This window comes from Acanthaster planci, linkage group LG21 (assembly GCF_054643075.1).
Source record: "Acanthaster planci isolate LZ-2023a linkage group LG21, COTS_SCS, whole genome shotgun sequence".
NCBI lineage: Eukaryota > Metazoa > Echinodermata > Asteroidea > Valvatida > Acanthasteridae > Acanthaster > Acanthaster planci.
The window spans coordinates 1,278,740-1,304,157 of NC_141797.1; the positions used below are offsets into that span (position 1 = coordinate 1,278,740).

The following is a 25,418-nucleotide window of genomic DNA, read 5'->3' on the forward strand; positions in this document are numbered from 1 at the left end:
GTGTGCTCGTTCACTGAACAGTGTAACTGAATTCGCTGTGTGTGAACTACCAATGTCGACTGTTATCATGGAGGATGTATTAGCCATACGATACCTGCATTCACTTCCTGGATCACTTCCTGTAGAGTTCACCTGTCAGTTCATTCCAGTGAATAGTATGGCATGTGAACAGTTATGGAGATGGGGTCGCTGGTATAATTTGGTTCGGGGCATGGAGAAATCATTGTTTTAGGAAATCGAATCAACAGCATGATTGCGCTGTTTTCTTGAAGTAATGAACAAAAACGAAAACAGTAAGCACACATTTTAGGGGACGCCTATGCAGGCGTCACATAAATAATCTGTCGATGTTGGTCCATTTCCCCTCTTGAAATGTCTTCATGTTTCAGCCCAGACGGTATTACTTAGCTACTAAGGCAAAGAGACGCGTCTGGTGAAGCGGCTAACCATTGGCTTAGTGTATTTCCACATGATGCATGTATTATGCATAGTCGTAGCCAATTAATTAAGAAAACAAAACTTTAAACGAGGAGGTGTTAGCATCTTAAATACAATTTAAGCATTTTTGTTGGCCAAAGACGACCAGACAATGTTCCATTTTGCACAACACTCAATGAATCACGCACAGATGGTCTGCGTCATATCATCTCCACCAATTGGACGAAAAAAAAAACACCAAAAAATCGGTGATCCAAGATATGGTCCTTGACAGATGGGTCTGCCTGTGTCCATCAAAAACGAATATGTTTTATTCATGTATCACAGACATCTACGTAATATACATCAATGAGACCTGGACATTTCACAGTGTCGGTGATCAAAGTTCCCATTGGGCCTCTTCCCTGAAATATGTGCCAACGTCGCTTCAGCATAACTCACCAGCATGATTGAAGCTTGATTTGGTGATGTTTCGTGTGACTGACAACGCACAGAGTCCAATCACAAACCAGGCCAAGCTCACCTGTCACTGCTCAGGAAACAGCCGGCTAGTTTAAAGGCACGAGCGGCCTCTTTTCCCCTCAGAATGACTATCGCATGATAGGCTTCAGAGAACAGACTTGATTGACAGAGCTAGAGAGCAGACGTGATTGACAGAGCTAGAGAGCAGACGTGATTGACAGAGCTAGAGAGCAGACTGACAGCTGACAATTTTTCAAGGTGAGGTTAAATAACACACGTATTTTCAAAACAATGCAAGAACTAGTTCTTTGAAGAGCATACTCTCAACAAATACTTCCTAGAAAGTATTTGCTTCCTTTAAACACCCAAGCGATCGATGGGAGTTTACTCGCAGTTCCAACTTGTTTTTGAAGAGTTGACATAATTTCGACCGCTCAGTGATTCAATTCTACGGCAGTCCTCCGAGATTCATGATCAATCTTTGCTTGAAGGGCATAGTCATTAAACAAAATCCATTTGACGTTGTTCACAACTTCGCGTGTGTGATCGTGATCTGTTATTGCAGAAGTTATCTAAACTAGAGAGCGGCAAAATCCTATTCCGAACCTTTGTTTTAATGTATTTTTTCTTTCAGTTTAGAAACTTTTTGGAAAGTTTGAATCACATCAAAGACAGTTAGGCTGCTTTGAATGTCCTGTGTCATCAGGAAAATATGAAACAAATGAAGCATATTTTTGGAAGTCTGTCATAGTAGATATATTTTTCAGAAGTTTTTGACGAGATACATGTTTTCCGAAGTTTGTTTGATCGATCTAATGAGATCAATATTTAAAAATGTTGAGAAACACTTTTTCTCTTTTTGAAAAGGAATCATTTGTAAAAGACATATATATTTTTGTCCAAATTGAATTTCAGGAGATTTACATTTTTAGGTTCGAATAATTTCCTCGCCAAACAACCTTGAAAAAAGGATTAACAACTCCAAAAATCCTAAAAACGAACTTATATATACTTAAATATCGTTAATATCGGTAAAAATATAGATTTGAAAAAATATTTAATAAGATGGAAACTTGAAAAAATGTTCCTTATAAAAACGAGCTTTGACAATATTTACGGAATAGTGTTACAGGGTTTTCGCAGGCTGCCGTGGCGCATTCTTCTTGTACTCTTATTGATTAAATTTGTCAAGAAAATATGAAATGAAATTCGAGATGAAATGTCATGAAACTTGTTTTAAAGCCTGAATTCAAGCACTTCGCTCGTGCTCAGTAAAGCTAACAAGAACCTCAGGTTCTGAAGACGGATAGATGTATGCACGTTATGAAGTTTGCTGCCAGTATTCTGTGACGGTAACTGTTATTGCTTTTGCATTCGGCTAAAATATAAACCGGCCCTGACGTGCCGCCAAATCAGCATAACACCAGTCTGCTGACGGAAATTATTGGAACAATTGAGCGATGTAACATCTTCCGGTTACTTTTATGGCTTCCTTACCGAGTCCATTAGGACTTGTTTATCTGAGTATTCTCATTTCCTGGCGTCAATTAAATCCTTATCGCTTTAAAGAAGTTTTTAAACTTCATAGAAAACTGTCAGGTGAAAATGGCCAGTGTTAGCCCGACAGGACATTCATTACCATTTAAAAACCTGGAGTAGATCCAGCTTGTTATAATTTTATTTCAATCTATTTATTAAACTATTTAAACGTTGCTATAAAAAATAATGAAGAAAATAAGAAAATTGCGCCGTCGTATTTAGTAGATACACTAACAATTTCCTTTCAACGTTTGATCTTAGCAAAAAAAACTTCATCCTGGTTTGCAATTTTACGTGGAATTGCCCGGTCTTTGTTTTCTTGTAAGTCAATTTCACACTCCCTAATGTAATAAGGTTTCTGCCTCCAAGAGAGACGTAAAAGCAGGTTCAGACAATTTTATTTTTCTTTTATTTTTAGCTTATACAGTCCTCTTCTTCGCATTTGACTTCCAGCGATTAGCGGCTACATCAGGGTAAGTTTCCTTGTGACGTTACAAAGGCTCTGTGTAACTTTTTCTGATATCAGAGACTCAAACCTCGATGACCAAATTTTAGATGGGTATTTACTCCATCGTCCTGAGAGGGTGTCATCAAATACTCACTGTGACGTCACGTGGTGTCACGTGACACGAGAGTATTTCTGGGTAATATAGATTTTGTACACGTTTTATAGAACAGACTTCAATAAACACTGTTATCGGTCCGACTGACCTCATATTGGGAGCTAATTTATTCCCCCTACCAGAGAGGTTTCCTAGAACCCTGGGGCAGCCACGCCCATACAAGAAGTTGTGTCAGCGCGTGGAGATTCCCATCACCGGGTCAGTTCCCGGTCCTGGCTGAACCTGTAACGACTGTTGTATGGTAGCTAATACATTACCCAGGTCCCCTCTAACTACATTTCACCAAACAGCTGTGGGAGTATAGATAATACCAGGTCAAAACCCAAACAGCCGCGACCAGTCGGCTCATGTCTGTACACAAAGAGATCCAGTTCCTGATAGAGACCATATGGGCTCCTCAGGGGTGACTGATATTTCAAGAATTGAAATTCGGCAGTGGTTGGGGTCTAGCCAATGGGAGCTTACAGGCTTGTAGTGTATGCCGGGAGTGAGGATTACACGATATCTCTGCCAAGTTGACCCATTGAGAAAAAAGGTACGAGCGTATTTGGTGATACCTGTCGATCTGCATCACCGCCCCGTTGACCCCTGGGTTCAAATGGAAACGTACATTATTCCACATCTTCTGAAGTACATGTCCAAACTAAATGAAAGCTTCAAGATATCTAGACGGAGAAGTATTATTGACAAACAAACAAACTCTGTTTTCTGCGTGTGTGTAGAATGGCTTGCAACTCTTGCTTATGGTTGTAATCTATCAAAACTGGAAGTGCTTTATATTTTAAAATGGATTATAGATTTTTATCATTTTATCATTTGTTTCATTCAAAACCTCTCGAATGCCCCAAAGCCCAAATTCTGTGTCATCGAACAGACAAAGACATCAATTTGATTGTAGCTGTTATCAAGATTTTTTACTTGTCGATTCGTTTTAAACAGGTTTTTCCTGCACGGGACTTTGGTCCCTTTGGAAGTTCGTTTCTTTATCTAAGTTGCCTCAATTAAAGACAATTGGCACGTTTTGAAGCATGACCTGATGACGATGCTGCTGTGAATAAATTGTGGAATATTGAATATTATTTTGTATTTTTCCCATACCTTTTGTGCACATTTTTCAACAGCTAGTCACGAGAACCTTTACTTTATCCAACAAGGAGTGGGATTTGTCATGATTTTTCAATCACTTCAATCAAATCTGGAAAATTGTGACTTTGCATTTAGGGTGTTTTTCATAAAAAAGTTTATTTTGAACAGAGAATTTAAAAATGCCTTGTTTTGGGGCTACTATGTTTTTCTTTCCTCCTTTTGTTTTTCCCATGTGGACAAATTTATTCTGATTATTGCTTTACAGATGCAACTTCGTTTCGCCATAAGCCTTTTGATTGCCCTCCTTCTATCGCTCAACCTCCGAGCTGCTCTTACCGGGCCGGTTCCTGCAATGGGCAATGCTTGGGTCAAGGGTGAGAATGGTGAGATGAGAACCCTACGAAACAATTGCACCAAAGGAAACAACAAAATGGACCTGCCTGCTAAGGTAGGTCCCAGAGGTCAAATTGGCTTAGATGAAGCCACCTGGGAAGGAGGAGACAAAGAGCACAAGGACAAGCCGGGGAAGACTCCAGTTGACTCCGCCCACCAGGTGGCATTCACTGTGTACATGCTAACCAGTTCATATGTTTCACAAAATGAAAACGCCCGTTTGCCTTTCAGTGCGTCCATAACGTATGTGGGTGTTACCAGGTTTAATTTTGGAACTGGAACATTTTTTTGCGATGTGCCTGGCGTCTACGTGTTCTCTTTCTCAGCAGCCACATATTACTACAGGCCCCTCATTATTCATCTAAGGAAAAACTTCGACTTTGTTATCTCTGCCCGTAACAATGATAAAATGCAGGAGGAACAAGTCTCAGGCAGTGCAGTGGTTGTTCTGGAGAAGGACGACTTTGTATATTTGTCCTATCTCGGTGTGGTCTATAGTGCTTCCTTCAGGCGCTACACCACATTCAGTGGTTTTCTCCTTTATCCGATATAAATGAAATATATATAAAAAAATAAAAACACACATAAGTACGAAACGTGCACAATTGTTTCTCTCTGGGCCAGCAATCGCTCTGCATATTTGAAAAAGATTTTCCTTCACACACTCTTTATAACATCAACCGAGTTTTTATCCAATCTTAATACCTTAGGTTTAGCACCCTTGCTTCTTTCCCAATTGTTCCAGTCGCCAGTTGTTCCAATTTCCTGTGCACTGTGTGCATTAGACAGTGCCGCCATCACCATTCATCGCGTGTTGGCCTACTGTTTTTTTCGTGGTTGTTGTTCAAATGTTCCCTTAGAAATCCTCTTTTTGCAAACAAAACCATTCTATTGTTTCTCTCATTGAACCTGCTGCCTACCCTTTCAAGATTTTGTTACAATATTTATATGTTTGTATGTAAGTTAGAAATGTTCTCCTTGTGACAATAAACTTTTCCAAGGGAGTGACCAAAGGTGGGTTTCTCGCAACTAAACGTTTCAGGTCGACCAACGATCTCAGAATGAAAGTATTAACTTCTTAGCCTTTTTTCATGTAGCATTTTTATCAGGTTGGAATACAGGCGTTCACAATAGTGTGCCACCAAGAGATTGCAACGCGTTGGCCAATCACAATGCGCGAAATTTGTCGACCCACTGCGCGTTCGGAAAGAATCGACAAATTTCGCGCGCCGTGATTGGCCAACACGTTGCAAACTCATGGTGGCGCACTATTGCGAATCGCCCTATTAATAATTACTACCAGACTGTATATACATACAAAAAAGTAATGCTGAGTTCCTACGTCAGAATGTTGGCACAGATTTTAGGGGATCATTGTAACAATACTCAATTTCTGCTCCACGTTTGATTCCATTTTGGGTTGCGAACCAACTTGAGTTGCTGAGACCATGGGCCTGGCTCCACTCTTTGCTAAAGAAGTCAGCATTTGTCCTTAGAAACACGACAAAGAATATTGGAGAGATGGTATTACAGGGGCGGTCCATATTGTAGGTGAAGTCGAACTGGGTGAAATCGCAGTTATTATATTCACGCTATAAACGCCTCTTGACTTTTAATAAACGGATCTTAGAATAACGCACCCTTAATTAATGGGGTGTCTTTTGGCTGCTCACGCACTATCGCAACATTACCTGTCAGAATTAGTCCCTAAGAGCCCGCAGCGTTTTAACCCTATCAGACAACTTTCTCTAATTGTACACTGCCAAAATAGTGACATTTGATCATTACAGTCAGAAAGACTCTTTTCACTTGCCAAAGCAAGTTAAATCTCCGTTGTTCTTCCTACGGGGCTCTGGTCAAATGTCACAATTACTGTATGTGAGATATCCAGTATCCTTAAGCACAATGTTATGTACAAATATCCTCTAGGACATCAACTTGTAAACAATGTTTTTAAAGGTAGTACTGTAACTTCTAATAAACCATGATTCTTCAAGAGTAAAGACTGAGTTTATACCTTTCTAAGGTCAGAATCTTTTATGCCAGGTCATGTACTGAAGTTTATTTTTTGCTAGAGCGCAAACTGTGGTAAAACAATGAAATTTTCATGTCTGGGCCGTGGAAATATGGAAGATCTTTTCTAAAAATGAATATCCACTTGTTTTTATCTGTAGAGAAATCCTTACTACCACAACGATCAGGTGGCTGTCCTGTCTTCTTTATGGTACTGTTCTTTCATTAGACATTTTTGCAACAAATTTCAAACAGACTGACCGCCCTCCCTTTTGTGCCAAAGACATTCAGTTAAGAAACAAACTTTGTTAGAAATTGTTCGGATTTTCAGGTTTGTGACAACATAAAACCTTTATTTCACAACTTGGTCTTCAAAAACATCTTGCTCGATAGGCACCTGCGACCTAATATTTGTAATCTTTGTGAAGTGTGAAATATCAGCTCATTCATGATGTAGACTGAGTGTAATTTTTATGGTTTTTTTACATATTGCACATAGAGTTTAATTTGAGTAGAGAGTTACGCAAAATCCTAGAAAAAAAGTATGGCGTTATTAACGGTGAGACTTTGACTTCTAGATTGATACACATGATTCGTCAATCTTCAAAACAGTATGACCCGTGATCTGAGGGGAAATCGACAAAAGTGTGAAAATTGGGCTCTAAGTAAGGTGAAAAATACGGAAAATTACGACAAAAATGAAGTGAATTTTAAAATTGTTTTCTATCTATAAGTAATAAACCTTTTGGTTAATAAGTGTTAATAGTCTTTCGTGTGGCATCAAAGTTATTTGAAGTTATGCCCCAAACCCGGCAAAATTGTGAAAATGAGTGAAATTGGTATTTTCTACTTCATTGATTATTTTCCGGAAACTTTCTTACTAGACTAGGAGACGATTAAACATCACCATTTGATAGACTCTTGGCAGTTTATTCACACACCGGGTTTTCAAGGGAAATTGCAGTGCAAATCCCTCGCACGGGTAACCACCGCTAGTGTTCGCTGGAATAATTTAACAGGCCTGGCGACCATTGCACTTGCGCGAATACACAAACTAAATGAACCCCTTCTATGGGAACCGAACATATGTGCCCAACTGCAAGCCTGCACCCTTGTGTTGCTCATTTTCCTAAGCAAATGCAGCAATTTTGAAGTATTTAAACCTCCCGCCTTTCTAATCACGACCACTGATTACCAATAATGCAAGGGTAACTACCACATTGATTTATAAAATGTTAATGTGCACCAACGGCACAACGTAGATGGTATTGGCCGACGTACTTGTGACAGGAACCATGCACATGTGGCTGCGCTTGGTCACGAGTAGACTTGGGAGTTCGACGACTATTACCTGGTGTGTACTTTGCGGGAGAAATAAGGGTGTGTTGCCGGAACCCACGTTTGAAGTAAGATTAGTCGAGTGGGGGCGCTATCCCCTGGTTTTGGACCTGGATAACTGATATTCCTCTCAGAGATTGCGCATTGTGGGAGGGAAATACACTATTTCTGTCCTCACCTACAAGCTACGATCGAGAAAGCGCCCTCTGTCGATCTGTTCCCTCATTTGAGGCGGTTTTTCTTTTCAGGTAAAAGTTGTCTCATTTAAAGGAGCGCCCTCTCTCGTTATGTTTTCCCATGGTTTTCCAAATAAGCCAGGCGAGTAGGTTTTCCCATGGTCATGATGATCAGATGTTTGTTGGAATAAACGAATCCCTGATGTTCTAGTGTACAGTGAATGAGTGTCCAAGCCAGTTTATTTTTGTCACTTAGGGTTCCGCCTGAACCACTAAGCCAATCTGATACCAGTAAGCCATCCAGCCCAATCAGCCCTTCAACACTCAACGGACCGGACTCGTCGTCCACTGATGGTCTTTCCGGAATGTGCCGCCCGCGCCGCGCTCAGCGGAGAGGGCGCACTCGCCTGACATGCCTGAATCTCACTCCACAGTACGCAGTCCACCTCATGGCCTCACAAGCCTTCCAACTATCTGGTGATTCTTACATGTAAGTGCATTTTCCTCTAATCTCGTCCCTGCGTGTGGACTGCCTGTCTGTCTCCCAGTCTCGTATTTCATTACTTTGTTTTTGGTGGGTGGGGGGTAACTTGTCAGATTGCAGCAGTATGAATCAAGTTTCAGGCATGGGGGGTATTGATATTAATAAAATGACTAATTAGCAGTAGTGGGCAATTGATAATGACTAATTGATTGATCTGTGCCGTGTGCGATTGTGCCTCACGGTCAGTTGATCAATCCTGTACACAATCTGTTGATCACAGTATGTGCTTGTTTTTTAGTATGGGGCAATGCAATGCGGACATCCAGGATTCTCACAAAATGACAGGTACTGTGCCGGTAAAAACAGCGACCATGGCAACGTACACACGCACCAGCCAGTCCGAGGATTTTGTTATACAATCTGTCTTTGATCTGTATGTACAGTAAGATTGCACTCGTCCCAGTTGCTTTCACCGGCCGTGGTGTGGTTGCTACCCGTATTTTTGTAAAACTCCTGGATGTCTGCGCTGCCCCATAAGAAATACCTTATCATTAGTGGAACAGCTATTTGTTTACATTTCTATGATTTCAAATGTTAACAGTGCCCTCCACTGCTCTGTTGGCTTAAACGGATGCCACGAGGCTTAAGGCCGAGTGGAACACAAATACATGTACATGTACGGTACAGTACATTATTCCTTGTTCCATGGGCATAAGATTGAATCTTCAAGCTAACTTGATGCGCTGTAAAGAAAAGGGGCCTTTGAGTGCTTTATGCAGTGTATTTAACCACAGTTGTCCACTTTAATCTCTAGCCTCCGACCTTTCACCTCCCACCTTTGGTAACCTGTAAGTGTGACCCCTGTTCATAAAGAAAGACAAAATATATCGTATGGCGCACAAACAGTAACACTGATGTACCACAATACTGTGATTTTATCTAGGGAGCATGGAAATTACTGTATTTGTGTTTTAACTTAAACAGATTTCAATAACAACAGGGCCCACACTAACATGACTAAGAAAGGAAATTGTTAGAATTGTACACACATTTAAACATCTGTGATGATCAACACGAGGGAATAACACACTATTTTTGAACTTACAGACATGCAGATGTGTGATTGCTTTTAGCATAAAAATAGTGCAATGCATTGACTTTGCGCATTACGCTGGGTTTAATATGAACTATGCAATGCAGTGTACATGTACATGTATCACACTGTTTGTTGCTGTGAAAAGATCGATGAGAACTTAGAAATCAAGTCTGCCTGAAGATAAAATCATTTGTAAATCAGTGAAGTGTCATACCCATCAAAGGTACCAGCACTCTTGGGAAAGTTTGGCATTCTCTTGGGCCCGCTCTTGGGTTCACCGAAGAGGGCAAACTCCACCAAAATGTTTTTAAGAGAGCACCCAGTCCGAGGCTTTTACAGAGAACAGCCCCTGTAGAACCGGGCTGAAATACATATTCCCCCAAGGTACATGTACATGTACTGTACATAACACCTTGAATGTCATTATTTTGGGTTGTTAGCACGTACATGTAAGAAAAAGGAGAAAGATTAATATTGTGGATTTGTTTGAATCGGAGTTGGTACATCTTTTTGTAATTTTTATTTTTAATTTCTTTCCAGTGGGAAAAAATCAACTTTGAAACGTTATTACATGTACATTCACTGCACAAAGTTTTATCAAAAAGGACAAAAGATCATATCAATATTTCTTGATCAGGTAATACCATTATGTATTTTGGACCCTGTTCCAAACAGAGGCTTTTGTCTGTAAAGGCCTCATTTGTTACAGCAATGGATAATTGGATTGGCCTCTACAGAAAGTATAGTCCGTAGCTCCCCCTGGATGATCCTACTTACATGTAGGACATTGGTCTGGATCACGTCTTGCCTGTGATCAGTCTTCTTGTGGCTAGTGCAGTAACTAGGAATTAGCAGTGCCTCACTTCGCAGAGCTTTACCAGTTGTCACCCGATGTTTTGTTGATTGAATCTGCCGTAGTAATGCCAATTAACCTTACTCCAAGTTCGAAAATCTTATCTGATCTCCGTGAATTATCACAAGATTTTGGACAACCATCATCCTCCGTGGCATCACTGATACCTCCCAGGAGTTCATCACCCCTTAGCTTGATTTATTCCTCTTGTTGGCTGCAGGCAATGGCTGCTCCTTCAGTTGGAATGTCGATCAAGAAAAAATGATCTCCACCACATCTTGGGCCAGAATTCCTGAGCCTTTTTCTTCTTGTTCTGATGGTTTATTTGAGGAAGGAAAATCTACAGGTGTGTCACTTGCTTAGAGATGCCAATATTTTATGATGGCTGCCAACAACGTGCCATGTGCATGCATTGTAAACTCTACTAGGTCAAATTGGTCCAAATTTTCAATCAAGATGTTGGTCACTGTCCCCATGGCTAAAATGCTACTGAACCTAAAACAGAGTGCCCCTCTCCTCAGCACTGGCAACCCCAAAGAAATGGTTCATCAAGAGGGCCCTGCCTATGGAACTCATGAGGGTTCAGGACCATGCACCAAACCAGACACAAGACCAGACACAAGACCAGACCCAAGACCATGCACAAGACCAGACTCAAGACCAGACACAAGACCAGACACAAGACCAGACACAAGACTCAGACCCAAGACCAGGCACAAAACCATGCTGAAGACCATGCTGAAGAACATGCACCTGACCAGACACAAGACCAGACACAAGACCAGACACAAGACCAGACACAAGACCATGCACAAGACCATGCACAAGACGATGCACAAGACCAAACATAAGACCAGTCACAAGACCAGTCACAAGACCATGCACAAGACCAGACACAAGACCAGACACAAGACCATGCACAAGACCATGCACAAAACCAAACACAAGACCAGACACAAGACCAGACACAAGGCCAGTCACAAGGCCAGTCACAAGGCCAGTCACAAGAACAGACACAAGACCACTCTTAAGACCAGACTCAAGACCAGACACAAGACCATGCACAAAACCAAACACAAAACCAAACACAAGACCAGACACAAGACGAGACACAAGACCAGACACAAGACAAGGCATAAGACCAGACGCAAGACCAGACATGAGACCAGGCCCAAGTAACAGGTTGAACAATGACAAAGGAATGCTCTTGTTGCAGTTCATTTGAATAGCATATGATGACTTAATTCAGACTGGAAGTCGTGTGCTGGTCTTGTGGGGGTCTAAATTCCTTAGCTGTCTCAACTGCAACACTGACAAGTAGAGGGAAGCCATTTAAACTAAATGGCTGTTATCAGGTTTGGGAACTTTAGGAGTGGTTTTGTGTGAATAATTAAAAATGTAACTGGTTATTAAAAGTTGACAAGAAGTGAAAAGACTTGGGCAAAACAATTTATAAATTAATATTTGTTCAAGGAACCCCAATAATGATGGCATGCATGTTATGAGCCCTGAACGTCTAGTGCTTCTGCATGGGTTCACCTCCCTTCATTAATTTGACACTAGTTCCAGTGGGGCTTGAATGCACTCCACCCTTGAGGATTTTCTCCACCAGTCCTTGACTTTTATCTGTCATTTGTTCAACAGAGAGCCACCATTCCTAAAGCCAACTACACGATGTATGCCATCACCATCCTGTGATTGAGACCGTAGCTGCAGATTCCTCCTTGATGTGCCATGGTACCGGCTGTCCTCGTCGGATCCTGTTCCACTACTCGTTGAGTTTGCTCGATACTTTTTCAGAGTGCATAGCTCTTGGCCAACCAGCATTGAATGGTACACAGTACTTTGAAATGTTTTCTACCGGTGCGGTGCAACACAGCAACATGAACCTTTCAATTCAATCACTGAGTCAAATTTAACTCAGTGGGGTGTACATGTAGTTAAACAGGGATTTCAAAATCCGTCATAGTTTACTCTAATATAGCCTCATGTTGACCCACATTCACTGGCTCTCTGTGCACCTTCCCCCCTAATCATGTTCAGCTTTCCTGCATGGTCTGTGGTTAGATCCTCATGTTGACTCCATTCACTGGCTCCCTGTGCATACCGTCCCCCAATCATGTTCAGCTTTCCAGCATGGTCCGTGGTTAGACCCTCATGTTGACCCACATTCACTGGCTCTCCTAGCACACCTTCCCCCCTAATCATTTTCAGCTTTCCAGCATGGTCCGTGGTTAGACCCTCATGTTGACCCACATTCACTGGCTCCCCTTTCACACCTTCCCCCCTAATCATTTTCAGCTTTCCAGCATGGTCCATGGTAAGACCCTCATGTTGACCCACATTCACTGGCTCTCTGTGCACACCGGTACCTTCCCCCTAATCATGTTAGGCTGTGTCAAGTATTCACTGCCGCGCTAACCTTTGCCATTTACATGTATTTTCGTCTTGTTAAATACAGTTTACATGTACTTAAAAGCACCCTACTCCTAAGAACTGGGGCCCAGTGTCAGAGACATTTCGCTTTTCTCCATTCAAAGCAATGAACCAAATTGAGGCTGGAAGTAAAATTAGTCTGTTCAGTTTTATCAATATGCAAAGTTGTATTACTATTGCCAGTGGGTCAAAAGGGAACAAGACAAATACATGTACATGTACATGTATGTCAGTCTCGTTAAAAGGTCTATGGTGCTGCTTTGAAGTTGTGCTTACTGTAGCAGAAAAAGTTCGCTAACCTTTTTAATCATAACTTTGGTAACGGTCATGTACACACGGAGTTTTCCTTTGTCTTTTCTTTCCTATTTCTTTTGTTTTCCAATCTTTTTTCTTCCTACCGTTCATCATTTGGGTGACATTGTCGTCACTCAAACTTGTCTTATGTGCAGCTTTTAGCGTTAAACCTCGTCTGATTCAACAACAGTAGCAGATTGGCGGCTGTCGATCTTTAACTGGTTAAGTTGGAATTAATTGTTTTGTGGAGTATTTTCCCAGATTATTTGAAAGGTCAAATGCTGCATCACAGACTTACACCTTTGTTTTTCTTTTTTCCCGACTAGAGTTCACTGTTTGTCCTCTTCCTTTCACCGAGGAACCGTCTCAAGAATGACCCTCCAGGTGCTCTGACCTGAATGTTGATGTAAGCATCCCATTGAAATGGCCTGAATAAATATGCTGTTAGCACAGAAGGGGTGAAATGTCTTGCTCATGGACACAGGCACAAACCAGTAGGTGAACTTGCCTCGAACGTACCATCCAGGCTTGAGTGACCAATCCTAGCTTAGTCTCAGCAACACGAACTAGCACATGAACATGCCTCTATTAAACCATCCAGGCTTGAGTGACCAATTCTAGCTTTAATCCCAGCAACATGAACTAACAGGGGTGAGGTGAACTTTGCCTCTACCCATCCAGGCTTGAGTGACCAATTTTAGCTCTAGTCTCGGCAACATGAACCAGCAGGTGAACTTGAGCCTCTAACCATCCAGGCTTGAGTGACCAATCCTAGCTCTAGTCTTGGCAACATGAAGCAGCAAGTGAACTTGAGCCTCTAACCATCCAGGCTTGATGATCCTTGTTCTAAGCAGTTTCACTGAGGGATCTTTTACTTAGTGGGGACTTGTTCTTCAAGAGTTTGGCTTTAACTACACTTCCAGTAAATGTGGAGTTTCTGAGCTGAAGTGTCTTTGTGTTTCACTCCATTTCCAATTGGATTCTTTTTGTATTTCTTTCAGTGCTGTGTTTACTGAGGCCTTTTATGGAGATGCAGTTACGAAGAAGCATAGGTTAGAAATGATTGATTCTTTTAAAGACATCAGAAATTTTTATGCCAGCTGCCCAAGGATGTATGTTGATTGATATCGTGAATATATCTTCTCATGTGTTCAAGGTACAGTCCATCATTTGATCCTTTGTGCATCGTGTCCCTTTGAGGCAACAAAATTAATGAACATCTCAATAAGGTTGTCTAAGAACAAACCTGATGAAGTTTCAGCTCGCTGAATACTGTACATTTATGTATATTTCTGAGAAAAAATAATATTCTAGGATTTGGATTTCAGATCAAAAATTGCTTAGTCATGTTTGAATTAGGCTGGAATTTGATCCTGAGGGACACGTTCTCACATTCACTTCACTCAAATGCAGTTAGGTGCAATATCACACACTGAACCAACGCATCGTTGTAACTGACATGCATGTTTGTCGTCTAAAGGTCTGTGCATTTCCAGTGACATTTTCCCAAAATGTGTCCTCAGATACATTGTCTGAAATCGCCTTCTTCCTTTATTTTCTTCAAAATGACAACTCGCCAGAAAGAATAAATTCACAGGGAGTTTAGTTAAGTAAATTTGAAAATATGCTTTCAACTAAATTGGCAGGGTTGTTTGAATTAAAGCATTGATTTAAACCGTGATTCAAATGACTCAAAAAGTGTTAAAAATCATTCAAAATATTACACCACATGTTTCAGAAATACTTGGGAAACCTTTTTTGTTTGATTTTTGAATGTGGAGTTGGCTGAATTTTAGCATTCTGATTTTTTTTAAAACAACTCAATCAGAATTATGCTCATAGTGTAATTATGCGCATAATTAATTATTTTCTATTATTTGCTCACTGGGCTTTATTCACAAGATGGCCATTTTGGATTGTATTACCTGAATCCACTCCATTTATCTTCCAATCTAAAATCAGAAGGAGCCTGACTATTCCGCTTCAGTTGCAGCATGTAAATCGATTCATTTTCCTTTTTTTCATTTAGAAAATCAGTGACTTATCTTTGATTTATTGAGGCCAATTGAGATGAAATTGTCATTGTTCATGCATGATATAACATATAAATGATATGATTTGCATAAGAATGGACATTGATTGATGCTACAGTATCTCCCAGGGTTCTCAGAGTTTATTCGTGTAGGTTCTTCAGCCTTCAAATAAGACAGTTGAAAAGTCAACACAAATGAACTTAAAGTAACCCGAAGCTTTGCATTGAAACTTGAAAAGATGAATGGCCAAGAGCAAGATTGGATATGGCTGTATTTTGACAGAAAGGAAAGAACGTTAGTTAAAGGACTATGAAAACCAAGAAATCAGAGACTAAAAAGCGCTTTGCAGAATGCCAGATGATAAACTTCCATGCAGCTTCCGTAACAGGCCTATTCTGTACGGCGGTCCATGGAGTGTTTTGAATAATTTAACATTTACTTCACAAACAAAATTGCTTTGGACACTTCCAACATACGAGTTACAAGAAATGTTAAAAATCTGTTTTACATTAAAATCCAAAGTTTGTTTAAGAGGATGATTTTAATAACCCTGCAAATTGGGTTGTTATCCATAGTTCCATGAATCTTGCTCATTTTTCATGATGCCATAAAGAGCCTTTTTTTTCTCATCTATGCAGGCAAAAGAACATCAGTGAACCAAGCTGGATGAAGTGGTTCCTGTCTACCGTGGTCCTTGGAGGGGTTCACCTCACAGACTTGGCCAGTACAAACAGGGTGCTCCTAATTTCAATTATTACATTTGCCAAAAAAAGTGTCCATCATTGTCTTGACACAGTAAACAGAGTTTCCGGCTTGCAAATAATCACATTTTAAAGCTTAGCTGCAATTTCATTTTTTAAGAATTTTTCTGGAATTTTGTACGCTTGTTCTTTGTGTAAAAACTCTTTTACATTTCTTTTTGGTTACATTGAAAAGTGCACTTTTTAGCATTTAAAACTATCCAAGCTTTCCTGGACAACTGAGGGCGCTATTGTTGTGAAGTCCTGGGAAGGCATATTTCAGAGCATGGGTTTTTAATATTTCTGATAAAGGGATTAATGCTTGCTTATTGCTATGAACAAAAAACAACAATGAATCAATAAAGAGGAGAAATTTGAAGTCCAGCAAAATCTACAAAATGAAAGACTTCTTTTGAGTACAAACCATGTAATATCGGGGTTTTCCTTCTGGGATGACATCACACTTTTACTATGAATATGGAAATGTCATTAGCATAAAAACCTTAAAGAAAGTAAATTACCCTTTGAAATACTGAAAGAAAGACCAGAAACCAGAGGAAAAAACTAAGGAAAAAAAGGATGCATCTTGAAGGTTTCTATTCAAACAAATTGATTGCAGCTTCCCTTCAAGTTGGTTTCCAATAGTTTACAAAATAATCAATATTTTGCATTCTGTGCATTAGATTAATTTGTGCAGTCAATGCTGTACCTTCAAAATCTGTCAAATTGTTGGTGACTGCAAAAAGTCATAATTATGGCTTAAGCCCCTGCATCAAAATGTAGATATACACTAGACCTCTTAATATCTTGAAGCTTGAAAAAAGCTTGGTATTTCTCGAAATTTCTATTTTTGTTTTCCGGATTGTGGATTTTTTTTTCAAAACGCAATAGCAGGCATTGTAAATTCCTCATATTCCAAGTTAAAAGTATGGGAACTTGAACAAGAGGCTTGTTGCTACCAAATTTTCTCAGAGATGCGTCTGATTGAAAGAAATTTCCAAGCACGCCGGATCTTTCTCAAAGTGATGTTAGTGATGCCAGTTAACATTTTGTATAGATACACGTACATAATATTCAAAATAAATATTTTGAAGAAGTTGGTATAGAAGTGCTTCCCTACTTGACTGATGCACAAATTTACATTAAACTGAATACATCAGAGTTGGTATTTATCAACCTATTTCAATCCTCATTGGTGTGCTGTTACTTCTGTGTTTGCATATTCAAATGTATGCAGATTAGCTGACTCTTTTTGAAATTGCGCAATCCTAACCTTTAAATATAAGTTCCGAAATTATTTCTATGAAGAGGCCTGTGGCCTGGTGGTTAGCTTGCTGGCTGCCAGGCCAGGGGATCCCGGTTCAATTCCCGGGGTCCCCGGAAAAGGAAGTTTTTTTTTTTTTTTTTTTTTTTTTACTAAGTTTTTTAACAAAATTGTGCATGCCCACCTGGGATTGAACCCAGGTCCTTGTGCATAGCAGTTAGTGTCCTTAACCGCTATGCCACGGCACTTTCTTGAAAAAATGTGCTCGTTTCTAAATGTTAAACCTTCTGTTGTTTGGACTTAGAATATTTTTCAGCCCAACTCTGTACTGGTGATGGGCAAGGGTGGAAGTCCTAGGGCCTGGGAGTCTGAGAGCTGAAAGGAAGGGTAGAGTGGATGGCTGAGGGCTTGGGACTATCAGTATTAGAGCTCTGAGGATACCATGGGGTTGAAGGACATAGCTTCTTAATGTTCCATACTGCTTGCAGGTTTATTGAAGCCATGTAGGATTAAGACTAAAGGCTCTAAGAGGGAACTTTATATAAGGAGCTTGGAAGATGTTAAAGACTTAGGACGAGGCTGCAGTGTAAAATCTTAAAATGGGAAACAGATGTAACTGGCAGTGGGAAATGGTTGAGATTGGGGGAATGGGCTCAGTGGCAAAGTACTACATTTTAACAAATAGAATTAAAACCGTTCTGTTAGTTTAAACATTTATTTCATAAAAAGCACAAGTACATGTTTAATCGAATCTGTTCTGATACATAGTAAATGTTTAAATATGAAACGGAAAAGGCAAGTTTCCACAGCGAGCTAAAAATTTGTAAACCGAGCAAGTTTCTGATTAAAATTTTTTGTGATAATTAAAATTGGAAAGGCTAACAATTAAGACTTGCACTACGAAAATACAAAGGTAATTAGAATCATTTTCAAGGGGTGATAACAAAACTTGTTACAATGAGGTTTAAAATGGCCACTGGGTGAGCAAGACAGTGTTGATGGGTACAGATCTGGTTTTTTGTCTGAATGGGAAAAGGGGAGATGTGAAATGTGCAATACACTCTCCACTTTTTAAAAGCGTGCAAAATAACTTTCCTATCAGTCAAGACAGAAGTCTTTTCAAACGGTGACTATTTTATGGTACAAATCCGTCGGGTCAGTGCTAAAAGGTCATCACAGCAAAAATAAAATTTTTGAAAATAACTTCCCGGGTCTTACTCTGAGCACGAAGGAAATGTTGCTCTGAAACGGCCAACATTTTGTTTACTTTTATTAAACTAGTTTTTTGGACCAATATATTTAAATTTCAAGATATTCCTTGCCTTATTTCATGTTTAAAATAATATTTCTCAATCGGACCATTTAACCCTAACCTTCCCCAACCACACAGAATTAAACAGTAGTAAAGTGTTTAATTCTGTGGGGATAGGTCTGGTAGGCCCAGACAGCTGGCTTTTGCATTGGGTTTGGCATACCTCAGAAAAACGAAGTCCAACAGCCTCTGTGTACAAAGTCCCATATGGGTGTTTAACTTTGTGTGAATGGGGAAGGTTAGGGCCAGCAACCCTTGGGGGGGGGTTAGGGTTAATGCAGCTTTTTAGCCCGACCTTTTAGCACTGACATGATGAATTGGAGTTTTGAAGTACAGCATAGTGATAACATTAGGAGTTTATTGTGGGGAGTCAGGTTGGCATGGTGATACTTGACTGGCCTTCCACCTCGGTGACCCAGAATCAAATCTTGCCCAAGCCGACGTGTGGATTGGGTGTTCGGTCCCTACTTGATTCCCTGGATTTCTGTTAAATATTTACCTGGGTTTTTCTTCCCCTCTCTAAAAATGTACACTTTCCCCATAAATGTAATATCTTCACACTGGCCACAGTGGATGATATTGGCTAATTGAGAATCATCCCATCAAGATTTCATATACATGGCTGCCATTAATTAATAGTTGTTGTTTATTCCTATTCATACAATGAGCATTCTGTGCTTATTACAGGATGATTACGAGTGGCAATGAAGAGGAATATAAAATCTTCTGTTTTCAGAGGTGGGCCTCAGTGGGATTCGAACTTGGGCCGCTGAGGTGCATGATGAGGAAAGCGCTGCTATGCAAACCTGATCCCAAAAAGTGAATTTAAATCAAGAAATCTGCCCAAATATGAGAGTAAATGTATCATGATCAAACTATTTAGAAAGGCAATCTGACCAATCATTAAATAGAAAAATACCCTTTCCACTTATGAATACGGGCGATTCACAATCATGCGCCACCAAGAGTTTACAACGCGTTGACCAATCACAAAGTGCAAAATTTGTCAACCCTTTCCAACCGCGCATTGGGTCAACAGATTTCACGCATTGTGATTGGCCAACGCATTGTAAACTCCTGGTGGCGCACTATTGTGAAATGCCCATATTGGATGGAAGAATTATGGGAAGAGTTCCATATACCGACACCCCTCATTTCTGCCTGCGATGGAACATGGAAATCAGTCATCAGGAAACAAAACTGCCTTAAAAATTCAAATTTAGCAGGGAAAATATTGAAGCGTTAAGCACTTGGAATTTCCTGGCCCAGCCTGGTATGGTTTGTACACAGGGTGTCAAGTGAATTCTGTGTATGGAACTCTTTCCCAATTATATACAAACACACATAGACTTGCTCCATCATAGGGAGGCAGGGGCGTAAATCTGTGGGTGGAGAATGGAATGAAAGTTCATGAGTAAGACAGATTTCAGATTACCTTGTATATGGTACAAATAGGAACCTTACTTTGTATTATCAGGAATGTAAACAATGAACAAAGAGATTGGGACCTCATAATATCCTTGTTACAAGCAGAATGTTGGATTTTTGTCTCTAATTAATTAACAGGGCTCAAATTTACACCCCGCGGCACTTTTTGATCAAGGGAGGGGCTGTTATTGGATCATCTCCTGCTCACAATTTTTTGGCAGTGAAAAATGCGGATTCTGAGGAACTTGAATTTTTCCAACTCCCCAACAGCCAAAATGTATTCAGTAGCACTAAAAAGGCAAATAACAGTTTTGATGTAAGATTAATGGATGCAGGGTGTACATTGACTGCATCATGAACAGCGCCCCCTAGTGTTCCATAGTGTCCATGAGCATCCCCCCCACCTGCTTAATTCCTATTGCTCAATCCCAAACACAGATAACATACATACGCACAGACACCCAGATCACATTCCAAAGTACACTGTACATTGGCATTTGGTGATCAGTGTGGCACCCGACTAAAATCAAAACTATATGGGCAAATTCATCAACCCTAGGTACAGGGAATTTAAGCACAGTTGAAGAATTCCAGCCAGAAAATTGTCTGAAGTCATTTTTTGATAGCAAAAGAAGTGCGGCCGGCATGTATATAGAGTCAAAACAACGCGGTTGCAACCTTGAAAAGAACAGATAATGCCAAAGAGCCAAAAAAAGTGAACGTATTTTGGAAACACGTCAACAAATAAAGGCACTATTTGCATTGCGGGTCGTGTATTGAGCACGCTACCATCCTTCGTTTTGCCCATTGTTTGCCCAGTCTTTTTAAAATCACAGTTATACATGGGAAACTGATTGTCTGTGCGTTAAAATACCTGTGGTGCACATCGTGTACATTGTACATCACGAATAGCGCCCCCTAGTGTCCTGTGATATCAAGCATCCCTGGTCCCCAGCAAAGATTTACGTCACTGCAAGGCAGAAGCAAGGAACTGCAGACCTTTCCTTGCCTGTGTGAACCACTGCTTGATGTCCTGATGTGGAAAGTTTCCACATGGAAACACATCAGTGACTGAGACGACGACTTCCCCTCCTTGACGCCGATCCTCCCAGAGAAGTCCTGCTGGGTCTTGCCCTCCACCATCTTGTGTCTCTCCATGTCGAAGGAGGTGAGGGCGCTCTTCTCATCAGCACCATGGTCTGGTCCTCCTAAGGCATGTGCGCAGCTTTCATACGATGAGGTCTGGGAAGAAATCAATCACACAAGAATGAGCCAAGCTACAGCGGGAATAGACATATCTGAAAAAAGAACCAACTAATCCTCTTTTATGGGTACGAGGCCCGAGCAGGTCCAAGCGAGGGCGCAATATGAGCAAAGCAGGCTCCTTCGGTGGTAACTGCACTTTGCTGGTTCACAAATATGAAATGCATGAAATATGTCACAATTGCATTGCTACCAACAAAACGAGCACTTCCCACCAACATGGCTCTTTTCAGGCAATGAGGGGGTGCTTCTGCTCAAGGCCGATAGCTCTAAGCTCAACAACGGAATCTCTGTCCTTTTGTATTCAAATGACCACATCTTTATCAATGTCGGGGCTACTGTAAAAAGTGAGGTGTGAATATCAAGGAGAAACACTTGTTCAATCTCAATATTTTTTGTAGCAGGAACGAACCCCCTCTGTCATGACTGTCCCGCCACCCCTGGATCCGCCCCTTGCATCCGTTGGTTCAGATTATCCTGCTTAATCAAGGGAAGCATACAGCACTCCACAGTACAGGGAGTAACGGGCTGGATGGGTTCTGATTGGTACAGGGACTGATGAGTAACGCAAACTGTTGTGAGAACAAAAATCATGCTTGCTATATTCTTGTAATTGTGTGAAGAAAGAAATAAGAGAAATAGCTTACTCTATCAGGCCAGTGATGCCAGAAGATGAGCCCACAGGCAGGGGACCAACCCCGCTGCTATCGCCTTACTCTATCGGGGCAGTGATGCCAGAAGATGAGCCCACAGGCAGGGGACCAACCACGCTGCTATCACCTTACTCTATCAGGCCAGTGATACCAGAAGACGAACCCATAGGCAGGGGACCAACCACGTTGCCATCGCCTTTAACACCTGGTAGAAATAAAAGAGAAGGCGGCATTATTATCCCTCTGTTCTGGGCGACCTAAATTTTGAATGTACCCCCAAAAAGAGGTTTTAAGGCAAAGTCCATTTAAGTTATAAGCCCTAAAGAAGTGGCATCAGCCATTTGCCATGGACTTATGTACTACTGTCAGCCTAGGCCAGATGATTCGGACACGGTCTGTTGCCAAATGTACAGTTTTCAAAGAGAGACCAACCCAAACTGTATACTTTTCACGCAGTTTGAGTTTTTGCCTCCAGTGCCTTGCAGGAGCAATATTTTACATGTACCTCAAATTTCATTTTTTATAAGTGAATTTTCATCAACCTCCCACTAATCTAATTCAAAACTTCTGATTTTACTCACCCACTACAATATTCAATTGAAATTTTGATTTTGGCTCAATTTTTCAACATTTTTTTCCTGAAAAGTGCAGAATGGACTCTTTTCAAAATGAACCCAAAAAGGTAAAAATAATTTTTGAAAAAAATTGTTCAGGTATGTCCATTGAGGTAATAACAATATATTAAAATTGATCGACTTTACGGAACTTCTGAAATTCTGTGGGATTTTTCAAGATGTTTTCAAGTACAGCACATTAGGCAACACTTAGTAGAATTCCTGCCCAGTTCCCAGACGTCACCATTTGTGAATTTTCAATGGACAAAATTTCATCACTCAGAAAATGTTCACAAATGTTGAAAAGGATGGGTGAAGGTTACAGTGCCAGTATGAAGTTGAAGTTTTTTAACAAGAGGTCTGACGACACTGTACGAGGAAAGTCAAGTGGAAGTCAACTGCAATGTCAGGGGTCTCTGCTATAATGCTAATGTACATGTAAGTTACTTGGCCTATAGAGGGCCTTAGTTGGGCGCCCTCCCTGAGGAGATGTTTTGTTATTTAGATTTTATGACAGTGAATGCACAAAAGGTTTACTTCAGCCTATCCTAAAACAAGACAGAAATGCCCTCTTATATGTGACGTCATACGCAGACCCTCTATAAAGACTTTTGTAATTCCAGAAAACGTCCTTTCAATTAAGATGTTCAAAAAAATTGCTACAATTTTGCAATGGCAGGATGACTTGACATCCTCAATGTCAGTCGAGACAAACATGTACGTGTACAATAGGAAAGCATTTCATATGGTGATGCCGATCAGTTTTCCCAGCAGTGACCTAACATGTAATGTTATGAGTACCGTGCTACAATCTGAAAGCACTCAACAGGTCCTATCAAGTCTAATTTAGCAGTGAAAAATGTGAGGTACTCACTCGGTCAATTGTCGACCAGTCAGTTGGACTATTTTCAGTGAAATCCTGTTTTTATCGCATGAGCGACCTACAAGTACATGCATAACATGTAGACTCTGTCATGTCTGTGTGGCTGGACTGATACCAGCAAGGCATGTGACACAAGCTGCCTAAGGGCTGTGGTAGGTTGAACCCCCCAACCTCAAATGGCTGGAAAGAAAATGGACGATTGATGAGTGAGTGAGACCTCAGGTTTTTCAAAATACGCTCTGACAGGCATGACAGGTATGACATACCATACAGTACATACATGTACATGTAGGTACCAAGAACAATACTCCTACAATATACATACATAGTCTAAAAACCATCATTAACTTCGTAATTTTTTATACACTATTCTCTAGGCATACGTGTATATGTAATACTCCTATGGTCTAAAGCCACCGTCAATTAACACTGTCTTCTGGAGCTCTAAGAACCAATATTTATACCTCACGGTTGGTCACAAGGAAATTTCTGATTGAAAAAGTAGAATAAGCGTCATTGGTGGGGTACAGTCATGAAAAGCATGAATCATCCATGTAAGCCAAAGGGTAGAATAGATTCCAAAAATAAACTGATAGCCATTACAACCAGACAACCCCATGTAAACACAAATGGAAGCAAGTCCCACAAAGTAACGTGGCGGCTACACATGTACATGTACACTGACATGAGGATAGTCACCCATGATGGACACCATGGTTCACCATGTTCACCATATGCATGAACCACAACATAACGCTTGACCAAGGAAACAGATTAGGCCGGGCCTACATGCCTACTTTAATATTGAATGCCTACCATATCAATTACCAGAGATAACCATGCCTGCCACATGTACAGATGTAGGCCAAGGAAGGAAACTAAAACATCAACTCATGATACATTTTTTGAAGGATGCTTTCGCTAGCGGTATGCAGGCAGTGGACGGAAATCAGGAATATTCATTCTCATCATGGCCTTAGACTAAACATGCCGCGCCTATATGTGTATTGATTACTATCATAGGACTTCTGCCACTGCGTGTAGGCCTATGTTCACACGTGCCTGTATTTACACGTACGTGAACCAACCATGCCAACCTGTCCAAGAATTAAACTGAAATTTCATGATTTATTTCGTCACGTGTAGGTAGGTAAGTAAATCCTGCAAACTTTCACGAACACAATGTATTTGCGTGATCCCGTAAATAACCTTTTTTTAAATTTACAATTAGGGAGCTTATTGTAGCCTACCTTTTGCTGTAGGCCTTTGCCAGCGAATGTTTCAAACTTCATGAACATCTGTTTTATCATATCCTGTTTCCATTTTGCGCATGCCGCCGCCACCACCACCATCTAACAATAGTGCCCTCTATTGAAAACAAATACACCGCCCTCTGTTGAATCAATATTTACCGCCCTCTGTTGGCGAAATGAGTGGCGCCCTCTATAGAGCATAATAGTTGAGGTGGCAAATTTTATATGGCGCCCCCTTTGGGTCAGTAATTGCCAACATCAACCGACAGGCCGCAGCGCCCCCATGAGTCCATCGAACAGGGTGCACGTTTGAGTATGGCGCCCTCTAGGGAAACGTAAAATGTTTGTAAAAAATCACGTCAATCATTAATGGTCGAGTTCGGGTGGTCCGGAACAGGATCACACACCACCTCCTCGTAAAGATTTTACACGAACACACAGAAAAACTCTTGAGATTTGATTTGGAACAGCCGCAAAAAGTACCGATATGGCTTTACAAAGCCGAAGACAATGGAAATGTTTTTTTTCAAAATTAACATAAATAATTTTCCTTGACAGAAATGAATTTTTTAAATGGAAAAGAAGTTAGCCCAGTTATCCAACATTAACTCTCGAAGAATGCACAAGGACGCTGCCTTGTTGCATGTTGCTTGCCACAAATAACTACTAGCGCTAAGAACCGGTTGTACATTCCCGGCGTTCGAGCGACCGACCCGTGAACAACAAATCGAGCTGTTCGTGAAC

At 40.7% G+C, this 25,418-nt stretch overlaps 2 long non-coding RNA genes across 4 annotated transcripts; one reads left to right on the forward strand and one right to left on the reverse strand.

Annotated features, from left to right (window-relative positions):
• Positions 1-1,014: 1,014 nt before the first annotated feature.
• On the forward strand, positions 1,015-17,176 carry LOC110982424 (uncharacterized). Of its 3 annotated transcripts, none has more exons than XR_015423623.1 (8): positions 1,015-1,158; positions 2,858-2,912; positions 4,414-8,558; positions 10,722-10,847; positions 12,146-12,364; positions 13,558-13,637; positions 14,233-14,283; positions 15,903-17,176. It is a non-coding gene; the product is annotated as an uncharacterized LOC110982424 (long non-coding RNA). The 3 variants fall into 3 exon arrangements; XR_015423621.1 differs by having other exon boundaries at positions 12,146-12,334; XR_015423622.1 differs by lacking the exon at positions 10,722-10,847 and having other exon boundaries at positions 12,146-12,334.
• Positions 17,177-17,964: 788 nt separating this feature from the next.
• LOC147795666 (uncharacterized) lies at positions 17,965-24,784 on the reverse strand. Its single transcript, XR_015423624.1, has 3 exons — positions 24,672-24,784; positions 21,919-22,129; positions 17,965-21,250 (listed from the first exon to the last, which is right to left on the reverse strand). It is a non-coding gene; the product is annotated as an uncharacterized LOC147795666 (long non-coding RNA).
• Between the last annotated feature and the right edge of the window lie 634 nt (positions 24,785-25,418).